Raw genomic sequence first — 11,332 nt, 5'->3', positions numbered from 1 at the left:
CTAACTTGTAACTGCCCAATGAACAAAGGTTGAGTTTAGAGATCGTTTTTATTGAGTTGTCTGAACTCACTTTAGTTCAACCCACCCTAAAGGATGTATTTATAAGAATCGAGATTAAGTCGACTGATCACCACCTAATTATCGCTCTAGTCATGCCTCGATCGCCTCACGTGTGCTTTTCTAGCATGTGTGATCAAGTCGAGCCATGATTAGTGTTGGATAAAATGGACTAGTTGCAAAGTCTGCATCTATAGATCCCTTCGCTGGTGATTTTTTGAGTCTCTATCATTTTTCTTGGACTTGGATTTTCTGGCTAACACGAGTTAAGTTTGATGTTATTCGACATTCACACTCGTCTCGTGTGCTATGAACTTACTGTGACTACTTGTTGGTAAACCTCTTTCTGTGTGTTTTACCCAAGATGGTGCATCTGATTCTGCTTGGGTAAGATCATGTATTTGTCACTCGCTCAACAAACTCAAATAGTACAGTGTCATCAGAAAAAGCAAATTGCACAAATGGAACCTTATGTGTTCCTCTGGCAGACATCGTCTCTATTGGTGGACATTTCTAAATCAGCTTAAAGCGATACATGTTATGTCCACTACAGAAACCCTATTCTGAGACACTCGCCTTTGCTTGGGACTGCCTTATGATTATCGCTGATATGGACAAGGGTTACATGCTTCTCTACTCTTAGAAGTCTTTCGTTCTGAATCTCGGGACGAGATTCTTTTAAGGGGGAAGGGTTGTAACACCCCAGGTGTTACTGTATGTAAACAACGAATATGGACACAAGTACGGAAATATTAATAAGAATAACAGTCTCTCTGTCTTAATCTGTTTCATCTGTCGTGAGTTCGACATCGTTTTTATTTTTATCTATCCGAGCTCTTCCTAAATTTTCGTGATGTTCGGAACATAGTTGTTCCGAAAATCGGTGCGTCTGGTGATTATTTAAAATTCATCGTTCGCGTAAATACAAATTTGGAAATTCAGTCCAGCCCTCCGATTTCATCTCAAACAGATTAAGTAGAACTCGACGACTAAGTTTTCGGTGTAAAATAATTTAGTCCCCTTTTGTCATCCGTCACATCGCGTCTACAGATTTTTAATTGAATTTTTTCTCTAGTCGAGTGTTCGAGTAGCGAATGGAATTCGTCTAAAGTCAACTGAATCAAATGTAGATTAAAATACCGAAGCCGAAATCCGTTTAATTCGGTTCGTTGCTTCTCGCCTCGATCTAAATCTTCAAAAAGTTAATTAACGGTACGAATTCATCCCACTTCAGAGTATTCGCCAAATCAAATCATGTCCCATTATTGTTGTCGATCCTAATTATTGACCCTTTGATTATCGCTAAAAATCGTGATCCAAAATATCTGCAATTCTTTCTTAAAGGAAGAAGAAATTAAAAAAGAGGAAAATCTCCACGTCGCCCTCCAGATTTTTTTCCGGCCGCCTGGCCTTATCCTGCCGCCCCTCTGCCTGATTTTTCTCTACAGCCGCCTCCCCTGACCTTTTATCTACGCGCGCTGCTTCTTCTTATCCCCTGCGCCACTCAAGCTCGTGGAAAAATCCCACCGCCCAGCCTCTGTCTTCCACCTCCGTCCATCGTCCCTCTCCTTGAGCCTCTTCCCCAGCCGCGCCCTACTCGGTTCCCCCTGCGTCGCGCGCCTGGCTTGCTCCCTGCTAGGCGTTCTCCTCCCCTGCTTCTATAGCGGCTGAGCTCCCTCTGCTTGCGCGTCCCTTGCTCCTCCCAGCCGGCCGAGCTCCTGCTTCCCCTCCGTGGAGCACCCCCTGCTCCTGCTCCCCGAGCTCGCCCCTGCGCTCGGATTTTCTCCCTCGGCCATGGTAGCCGCGCGCCATTCCTGCTCGCCCTTCGCTCGGCCGCCTCTCCTTGGTCTCCCATGGCGCCCTGGCTGCGACCTCGCCTTGGTTATCACATCTTCTCGTGTTGTTGTGCGTTTGTTGATGTTTTAGTCATCGCATAGCTCGCTGATGGCCGGGCATTTCACCTTCGATTAGCTCACCATGACGCCGACGTCTAGCCCTGACTCCAGTCTCCTCGCCACGAAAGCACAACCGCTACTCAGTGTGTTGATGTCATATGCGTGGCACCGTCGTGGGTTGTCGTCGTTCGTCGTCGCGTCATGTGTGCAACAACGTCGCTGATTCCTCCATGGTGCTTGTCGATGAACTTCGCTTCATAGGTTCCCCGCCTTCGGTTCGGCTCACGTATGCACACCGAACGCATTCACCGCTTGACCCTGTGTCGCTGTGTCGCTAGAGCTCGTGACCTCGCCGTCGTCGGAGTCCTCACTGGATTCGTGTCCTCGTAAGAGCTCGCGCTAACCTGCTCGACCACACCTCACCAGCTCGCTGCAGACTCGATCTCGTCGTCATTCCGTGCGTCATCAAGAAAACCCAAGAGTCGGGTGAAGACGAAGCTAGCAGCGTGATGTTCACCAAGTACTCGACGCAAGGGCTGAACCAGAATCCTTGCCGTATTCGCAGATAGCTTGTCAGATTTAGTATGGTAAGCCGATTCATATTTCTGTTAGCTTAATTATTGGTTTGATGAATAGATTGTGTACATAAGCATGAAGTGGTTGTGTCACGCGAAACTCAATTTTAAAATGATTATTGTGTGAGGAGTGGTTAAGTGAATAATAAGTCTAGTGTCTCGCTCATATAGCTGATAAATACGGTCGTGGTTATATTAAATGGTTGTTAAAATGTATCATAGGTAGTATGTGGTGATGCTCATAAATGTAGAGTTGACACATCGTCTTTGTATGATGAAGCATAGGTTTGGGGTGTTAATTATGTTGAAGATATTGATAGACATATATGCCATATTTTGGCTAGTTCATAACATGTAAAATAGGTTTGGGATTTTAATCAGCCAGCCAATAGTTTCTACTTGAATAGTAGTGGTGAAGTAGTGATTTGCTTTAATAGTGTCGTATTATGTTGTTAATCGGCTAGGTTTCATAGATGAATGTTGATCACTTAAGTCGACATTTAGGGATAAATGTGGGTCGTAGCTCAAAATTATTTAGAAACGAGTAGCGTCGGTAAGCCTATTTCAATCGAAATCTGAGAAGCCATGTACTAAAATGGTATAAATATGTTAGACTGTTAAGGTTATGTTTTTGTGGGGACCTCTGCTCTGATGAAGATCCATGATGGTTGCCTATGAAATGTCATGATGCCTTACTATTAAATGTTTAATTCTTTATTGTGTAAAATCATAATATTATCTTGTGACATTCGTCTTATTATGCATTCATGTGCATAATGCATTTCATTTAGGTACGATAATTAATCACGTGACGCGGAGAACCAAAGCCAAGTCGACCCTAAGATGACGTAACGGGTGGACTACTCCGCAAGAGGATGTTAATGGACAAACCTGAAGATAGATAAATTGAACAAGTATCGGAACAAAAGCTGATCGCCAAGTGGTCGTCACCTAACAAACACTAACCTAGTGTTCTTCCAGGCAAGCCCCAGTGCATTTGCCACCTCCTTGCTGTTTTAAAATCTTTATCACCTTGTTTGATGCATTAGGTGATAGGAGTTGTGTGCTAAACAATTGATGTATTTCCTTCCTTGGAAAATTGATTACCCTTCCTTGATACCCTTTTATGAAAAGGATTTTTATGATGCTTAGCCTTGCTCTAGAAAATAAAATGTTTTGTTTTAAAAACAAAAGGTGATACTTCACAGTGGATGGGAATGTTTTCAAAAATAAAACTTGATGGGGGATCCATCAGGGCCATGATGGGTTCAACATCTGAAAGGATGTACCTCTGCTAGGTACCAAACTTTGGGTTTAAATAATAAAGTTGAGACGGGGCGGTTGACTTGCACGAGAAGGGAGTCTCGGTGTAGTGTCTCCGTCTGAGTCGATTAAGGACCGTGTCGATGTGGGACTGCTGACTGAGGACCCTTTAATTGGTCACATGCCTCGTCATGGGCAAGCTTTGCCTCAGGCAGACTAATACCAGAAAGGCCAACATGCAATGGGAGTGGAGAGATGGCGTGAGTAGCGTGTACCCTCCGTGGCAAGAGGCTGGACGGTGGTGTATCTGTGCTCTCGGTTGGTGTGAACCCAGTCTGGTCTTAAGAAACCCGGTGGAGAGTTGACATATGCAAGGGTTAAGTGCTACATATGTCGTGTGATTGGAGATCCTCAGCTGAGTATTAATCGATTCGGATCGTCGTTACTTCTCAGATATGAAGACTTGGTCACTGACTTACACGTAGCAATCCAGTGAACTGAAGGGGTGATAAAAGACGGCTAGTATAGGCCAAGTGTTTGAACTAGGATAGAAAGAACTATAGATGCAGGTAACTTTACTTAACTTGACAAGTAAAAAATGGATTTTAAGGATCCACTCATAGTAAGCTTTTCTGCAAACAGAGTCTTTGAATATTGATAAGCCTAACCTTGATTCCCAACAAGCTAGCATATCCTTGAGAGTCTTTTCTTTAGTCGGGTAAGTCTTGCTGAGTAATTGCGTACTCAGGGTTTTATTCCCTGTTGTTTTTCAGGTTATAATTTTGTACTGCTATTGATGGTGTTAAGTGCATGTGGGCTCGGCCTTCTTATAAGTCTAAGTAACTCTTCTATACTTCTTATTGAGGATGGTCCCTTAAGCTAGCATATATTTTAAAGCTTACAAAATGTTTTGCAATATTTCAAAGTGAAATTCTTTTGTAACTACTCTGATTTCTTTTGTAACTTGTATACTCCTTGTAATAAGATTCCGCTGCAAGATGTTGGTGTGTGATTTGTGTTACTTAATCTCGCGGTCCTATTTGTAAGTGGTTTATCCGAGGTCCTTGGGGCACTCGAACAGATCCTGTTAAGTTATCTAGTGCACATGCATAGCTGTCTGAGGTCTTTGAGACAAGGGCAGGTGCATGTGGGCCCAATAACTTGGGAGGTTCTGCCACACCCTTGCTAATATTTTGATCAGAGGGTGATTATGAAGACATTGCAGATGATGTCGACGAGTACTAAGTCTAACGATGCGCCAGTCACCTTCTTGTGGAAGAGTGTCCCTGTTTAATTCTGTCGTACTTTAATAATGATACTTGTTAAAGATATTATGATTTGGATGATGTAATAAAGTTACTATACTCCCTTTTACGCCTTTATTACATTGTCTTTTGATATATAAACTTGTGACGTCAACATATGTGTGGAAAATGGTTTCTGGCACACATATGCTATGCATTCGATTTTGCCCTCAAAACCGGGTGTGATAGAAGTGGTATCAAAGCTATGCTGACTCTAGGTCGTTAGACTAGTCAGAAATGGAAAGCCTAGTCTATTCAAAACATGCTTATTTTGCTCTTACAAAATTATTTTATTAATCTTACCTCTTAAAAATTCAACTAAGATGACATTTTCTCTTGTAGATGGTGCGTACAATCCAAACCACACGAGTCAACACCAACTACATCCCTCCGCCACGGCAGGCTCCCGTCTACCTAGTGGTAGTCGAGGAAATCCCTATGGATCTCCCTCCCCTTCGTGTGGAGAATAGAGTTGTTCTGGAGGACAGCTCGAAAGAGTTTCTGCCTACGCCCACCCCATTGGCAGAATCACTAGCCTTCACAGCTACGTCGTCATCTTTAGCACCGCCAGCACCAGCAGTCCATGCCCCTGCTCCTGGAGGATACGACCTAGATGACTCCAGTGATGATGATGAAGATGATGAAGAAGAAGAAGAGAACGTCAACTAGGAAGCCAACAGTGAACAGCAGGACCACTTCGTGGGGATATGGCCTGTCACCGAACATTATACATCATTGTTCGAGACAGGGCACTTCCCTAACCTGCTGTAGGATGTTCTGCATGTGTTGGGAACCTACTTCTGACCCCTGTATGAGACTAGGCAAGTGTACAAGCCCCCTCGGGCTTGCTACAACATCACTCACATTCATGTTAGGGTGATGGATGTAGGTGATAGAGGGTTTAGGACTCTATCAGCTCATGAGTCTATGAACCCGCTATCCACCTATGCTGCCTCGGTCAGCGATGCTGCTAGGAAAACTTTGTAGTCCCTCAGCCACACTTACCGGCAGTAGCTGCACGACACAAAGTATAGGCATCTTCCTTTGCGTCTTCGTGGAGAAAGCCAGACCAGCATTATTCTAGGCGGAGCCAAAGAAGATCGCCTCAACACCCTGTTGGTGTGGCAGGTCTTAACACCAACCTGGACAATGCTACGCTCGACCTCTCTAGGGTACATTTGGAGCTGGAGGATGGACACGCAAGGATTGCAGCCCTGGAAGCTCAACTAGAAGGAAGGGATCCCCCTGAAGCCCAAGTCCCTGCCATGACTTTGTCCCCTCCCTATAAGAGGATCCGCTATGGAGGATAAGGATCCATCACCAGGCTGCTATAAATTTTCAGTTATATTGTAATAAGTTAGTTTTCACGTTAGACGATGAACATTGCCCTTTTTATAATATTACGCTTATAATAATAACAACCATGTGATGGTGTTGTTTGCAATGTTTGATTTGGATTTTTGCTTGAGTGCAATGGTCTTATGGAATGATGGCCATAAGAACATAAAAAAATTAACAAATAAACTTAACTTCAATAATAAGCTATTCCTCCTAGAATCTTTCTCTACTCCTGTCGGCGTTTCGACCCCGAGGGGTCCCTAGACCGACGAGTAAATTGTCGCCGCGTGCCCCAGCCCAGATGGGTCGGCGCGAGACGGAGCGCGAAGGGGGGAAGAAGCCGGAGGGAGGCAGGCGTAAAAGGGGAAATCCGCGGCCTTCGTGTTTGTCCCGCGCCCAGGTCGGGTGCGCTTGCAGTAGGGGGTTACAAGCGTCCACGCGGGAGGGAGCGAGAGGCTTACGCGAGCGTCGTCCCGTCCTTCCCCGCGCGGCCAACCTTCTGTAAGAGGGCCCTGGACCTTCCTTTTATAGGCGTAAGGAGAGGATCCAGGTGTACAATGGGGGGTGTAGCAGTGTGCTAACGTGTCTAGCGGAGAAGAGCTAGCGCCCAAAGTACATGCCGTCGTGGTAGCCGGAGAGGTTTTGGCACCCGGTTCGTGTGGTGTCGTGGCCATCGGAGGAGCGCTGGAGCCTGGCGGAAGGACAACTGTTGGGGCTGTCGAGTCTTTGCTGACGTCTCCTTGCTTCTGTAAGGGGGCTGAGAGTCGCCGTCGTCATGGAGCATGCGGGGCACCATCATTACTTGTTTATCGGGGCGAGCCAGATGGGACACCGGTCTTGTTCCCCGTAGCCTGAGTTAGCTTGGGGTAGGGTAATGATGGCGCCTCCTGTGACGTGGTCGGTCCGAGCCCTGGGTTGGGCGAGGCGGAGGCTCCTCCGAGGTCGAGGTCGAGTCTGTCTTCCAAGGCCGAGGTCGAGTCTGAGCCCCTGGGTCGGGCGAGGCGGAGACCGTCGGCTGGGGCAAGGGCTGAGTCCAAGCCCTGGGGTCGGGCGAGGCGGAGTTCGTGGTCTTCCGGGGCTGAGCCCGAGTCCGAGCCCTGGGGTCGGGCGAAGCGGAGTTCGTCGTCTTCCGGGGCTGAGCCCGAGTCCGAGCCCTGGGTCGGGCGAAGCGGAGTTCGTCGTCTTCCGGGGCTGAGCCCGAGTCCGAGCCCTGGGGTCGGGCGAAGCGGAGTTCGTCGTCTTCCGGGGCTGAGCCCGAGTCCGAGCCCTGGGTCGGGCGAAGCGGAGTTCGTCGTCTTCCGGGGCTGAGCCCGAGTCCGAGCCCTGGGGTCGGGCGAAGCAGAGTTCGTCGTCTTCCGGGGCTAAGCCTGAGTCCGAGCCCTGGGGTCGGGCGATGCGGAGTTCGTCATCTTCCGGGGCTGAGCCCGAGTCTGAGCCTTGGGGTCGGGCGATGCGGAGTTCGTCGTCTTCCGGGGCTGAGCCCGAGTCCGAGCCCTGGGGTCGGGCGAAGCGGAGTTCGTCGTCTTCCAGGGCTGAGCCCGAGTCTGAGCCCTGGGGTCGGGCGAAGCGGAGTTCGTCGTCTTCCGGGGCTGAGCCCGAGTCCGAGCCCTAGGGTCGGGCGAAGCGGAGTTCGTCGTCTTCCGGGGCTGAGCCCGAGTCCGAGCCCTAGGGTCGGGCGAAGCGGAGTTTCCTATGGTGCCTGAGGCCGGACTTGGCTGCTGTCAGCCTCACTCTGCCGAGTGGCACAGCAGTCGGAGCGGCGCAGGCGACGCTGTCCTCTTATCAGGCCGGTCAGTGGAGCGGCGAAGTGACTGCGGTCACTTCGGCTCTGTCGACTGAAGGGCGCGCGTCAGGATAAGGTGTCAGGCTACCTTTGCATTAAAAGCTCCTACGATACGGTCGGTCGGCGTGGCGGCTTGGCCAAGGTTGCTTCTTGGTGAAGTCTGGGCCTCGGGCGAGCCGAAGGTGTGTCCGTTGCTGGAGGGGGTCCTCGGGCGAGACGTAAATCCTCCGGGGTCGGCTGCCCTTGCCCGAGGCTAGGCTCGGGCGAGGCGAGATCGTGTCCCTTGAGTGGACCGATCCTTGATTTAATCGCACCCATCAGGCCTTTGTAGCTTTGTGCTGATGGGGGTTACCAGCTGAGATTAGGAGTCTTGAGGGTACCCCTAATTATGGTCCCCGACAGTAGCCCCCGAGCCTCGAAGGGAGTGTTAATACTCACTTGGAGGCTTTTGTCGCACTTTTTTGCAAGGGGACCGGCCTTTCTCGGTTGCATTTTGTTCCGGTGGGTGCGCGCGAGCGCACCCGCCGGGTGTAGCCCCCGAGGCCTAGGAGGAGTGGTTTGACTCCTTCGAGGTCTTAATGTGTTTCGCAATGCTTCGGCCGGTCTGGTTGTTCCCTCATGCGAGCTGGTCGTAGCCCGGGTGCACGGTCGGGTCCCAAGTTCTCGGGCTGGTATGTTGACGCTGTCAACGGTTTGGCCAGAGCTGGGTTTGCGAGAGCAGCCCCTGAGCCTCCGCACAGGGCGAGAGGACGGTCAAGGACAGACTCGACTTCTTTACATACGCCCCTGCGTCGCCTTTCCGCAAGGAGGAGGGGGGGAAAAAGCGCCATGTTGCCCTTGGAGGGCGTCAAACATGGTGTCTCCGATGAGCTGCTAAAGGGTAATCCGAGTGGACGCCCGTGCCCCATTTGTTAGGGGTCTGCTAGAGGCCCGGAGGCGCGCTCTAAAAGTACATGCGGGTGATCTGCCGGACCCGGTCCCCTTTTGACGGGGTCCGAGGGCTCGATGCCTCCCTCTGATGGGATTCCGTTACAAGATCATTCCCGCTGGTCTCGAAAATGTCCTAGGGTACCTCGGGAGTGTAGCCCGAGCCTTGGTTATGTATCGAACGTACCCAGGGTCAACCCTCGCTCTGCGTCTGAGGCGGCTGTGAACCCTTCGAGGGCCAGCCTACGAACCCCTGATCAGTAGTGGGCGCGGAGTCCGAGTGGACTGAGGCGGTCGTTGAACCCTTCCGAGGGGCCAGCCTTTGAACCTCTGACCAGTAGTGGGCGCGAAGCCCGAGCGCTCTGAGGCGACTGTTGAACCCCTCCGAGGGGCCAGCCTTCGAACCTCTGATCAGTAGGGGGGCTCGGGGCCCGTTTCCTTCGCGGGGAAGGATCCCTTTCGGGGTATCCCCTTTCCCGGTCCCTGTTGTAAGAGAGAGAGAGAGAAACAGGAAAAGGATGCGAAATCGAATGACGTGGCGTACCTTTTTTGGACGCGGTCATTATGGTGAAGGTGAAGCGTCGCCCGCTTCTCCTGCCAAAGGTGCCGCCTGTCCCACAGCGGAGTTAATGCGGCGGGACGAGTGGTTCGCGGGGCAGCCGTTGCGCGTGCGCGAGCCGTTCGAGGAACGGGACACGGGCGCACCGTCTTCACGCCGTGGGAGAGGGCTCTCGCGCTGTCCCAGGAGGGGACGTGAGCTTGGCTGATGACTTGACCGCTGCTTTCGCTCGCCTGCCACCGCCATTACTACCGGCCCATTTCTGGCCGCATCGACCGTCACGCCTTCTCCTGCAGCTGACTGGCCCGTGACCGAGGTGCCTGGTTGGCACTGTTGGGTCATGCGCAGGGTTGCCTCGAGTCACGGTACTGGTTCCGCAGTCGAGGAGGCGCGGTAGTGGCACGAGTGGCGGTGCGGTTTCTTGCACGTTGCGACCGGCGCGCCGGTTGCATGACGCGTGGGCCTGGGCCTCCATGCTGGACGCGTCGAAGTCGAAAGGGTGCGCCCCTTCGGTGTGGTTGCATGCCGCCTGCATGGCGGTCCGCCCTTTCACCCGCTGGTCTGGGCGAAAGTGGGGGAATGCTTGTAACCGCTGGGCAGTTGCGTGCGCTGCGCACGGTGGTTCGTCTTCTTCGGCCCTGGGCCAGCTTGCATGACGCGTGGGACCCAGCCCCCGTGTCGTAGGGGGAGGACCTTGGAGCGTGTTGGAGAAGACTCAGCCCATGACGGCTGAGGACGCAAGTGGGGAGAGTTGCCTTTAAAAGGAGGGCGACCCCCTTGAAGGGCAACCATGTCTTCGTGCTCCCCTCGTGCATCGTGTCTTTCCCCCTTCCGAGCCCCCAGATGGGGGGCGCCCGTGGTTCTCCCGCCTTGTCGTCGTTGGCGAAACGCAACTTCGCGGAAGTTGGTACCTCTCAGCCATCGTTCGGCTTCAAGGATTTTCGTCAGGCAGCCCGGCCGCATCCCCTCGCCGGTGGTCACCCAAGATGGTGACCTCCAGTTCAGTGGTGGGGAGAAGCGAGCCGGGCTGCGATCTTGGTTCCGCCCTCAGCTTCAAGGATCTTCGTCATCCTTGCTGGGGCGGAGGCCGGGCTGAGCCGGAGCTCTGCCTCTGCACGGGTCGGCGGGCCACCTCTTCTTCCAGCTTCTGGTGGTGGAAACCATCCCCCAGCTCTGCGGAGGAGGTGTCCTCCAGCCATGCCGGGGAGGGCAGACTGTTGCTGCCCAGCTAGGATGCAACATTCCGTCCTCTGTCCTTGCTTTCGTGGCGAGGACGGGAGCAAGGACCTGCCGGTGCGCTTTGGGGCGGCCGACACTCGCCGGTGTGGTTTTGGCGGACAAGTGGATGCCGCCGTCGGTGCTGAGGCGGTGGCAGCTGGAGAGGTGGGCTTTTCTGCCGACGAGACCGTCAGCGCCACCCGTGATCCAACCTCCGGCTCTTTGGTTCTGACAGCTTGTCCTCGCCCCTCGAGTGGGGGCGTGGGCGAGGAGCCCGTCGCAGCAGCGTCCGCCCTGAGGTCATCGCTGCTGCTGTTTGTCCACTTCGAAGCGGGCGTCAGCGAGCCACCAGGGGTTTTGTCGCCCCGCAGGCCCTCCAACGTGGGGGGTCGTTCGTACCTGCGGGGGCCGAA

General features: G+C 52.1%; 1 pseudogene across 1 annotated transcript; it reads left to right on the top strand.

Moving 5' to 3' along the window:
• The first annotated feature begins 1,512 nt into the window (after positions 1-1,512).
• Positions 1,513-4,471, top strand: LOC100192673 (LOC100279415-like pseudogene; annotated as a pseudogene). Its single transcript, NR_157138.1, has 2 exons — positions 1,513-2,539; positions 3,319-4,471. The product of NR_157138.1 is annotated as a protein-like pseudogene (transcript).
• The last annotated feature ends 6,861 nt before the right edge of the window (positions 4,472-11,332 follow it).

The sequence above is a fragment of the Zea mays genome, chromosome 6 (assembly GCF_902167145.1).
Source record: "Zea mays cultivar B73 chromosome 6, Zm-B73-REFERENCE-NAM-5.0, whole genome shotgun sequence".
NCBI lineage: Eukaryota > Viridiplantae > Streptophyta > Magnoliopsida > Poales > Poaceae > Zea > Zea mays.
The sequence above is the reverse complement of the archived record's forward strand: the minus strand, read 5'-3'. Positions and strand labels throughout refer to the sequence as shown.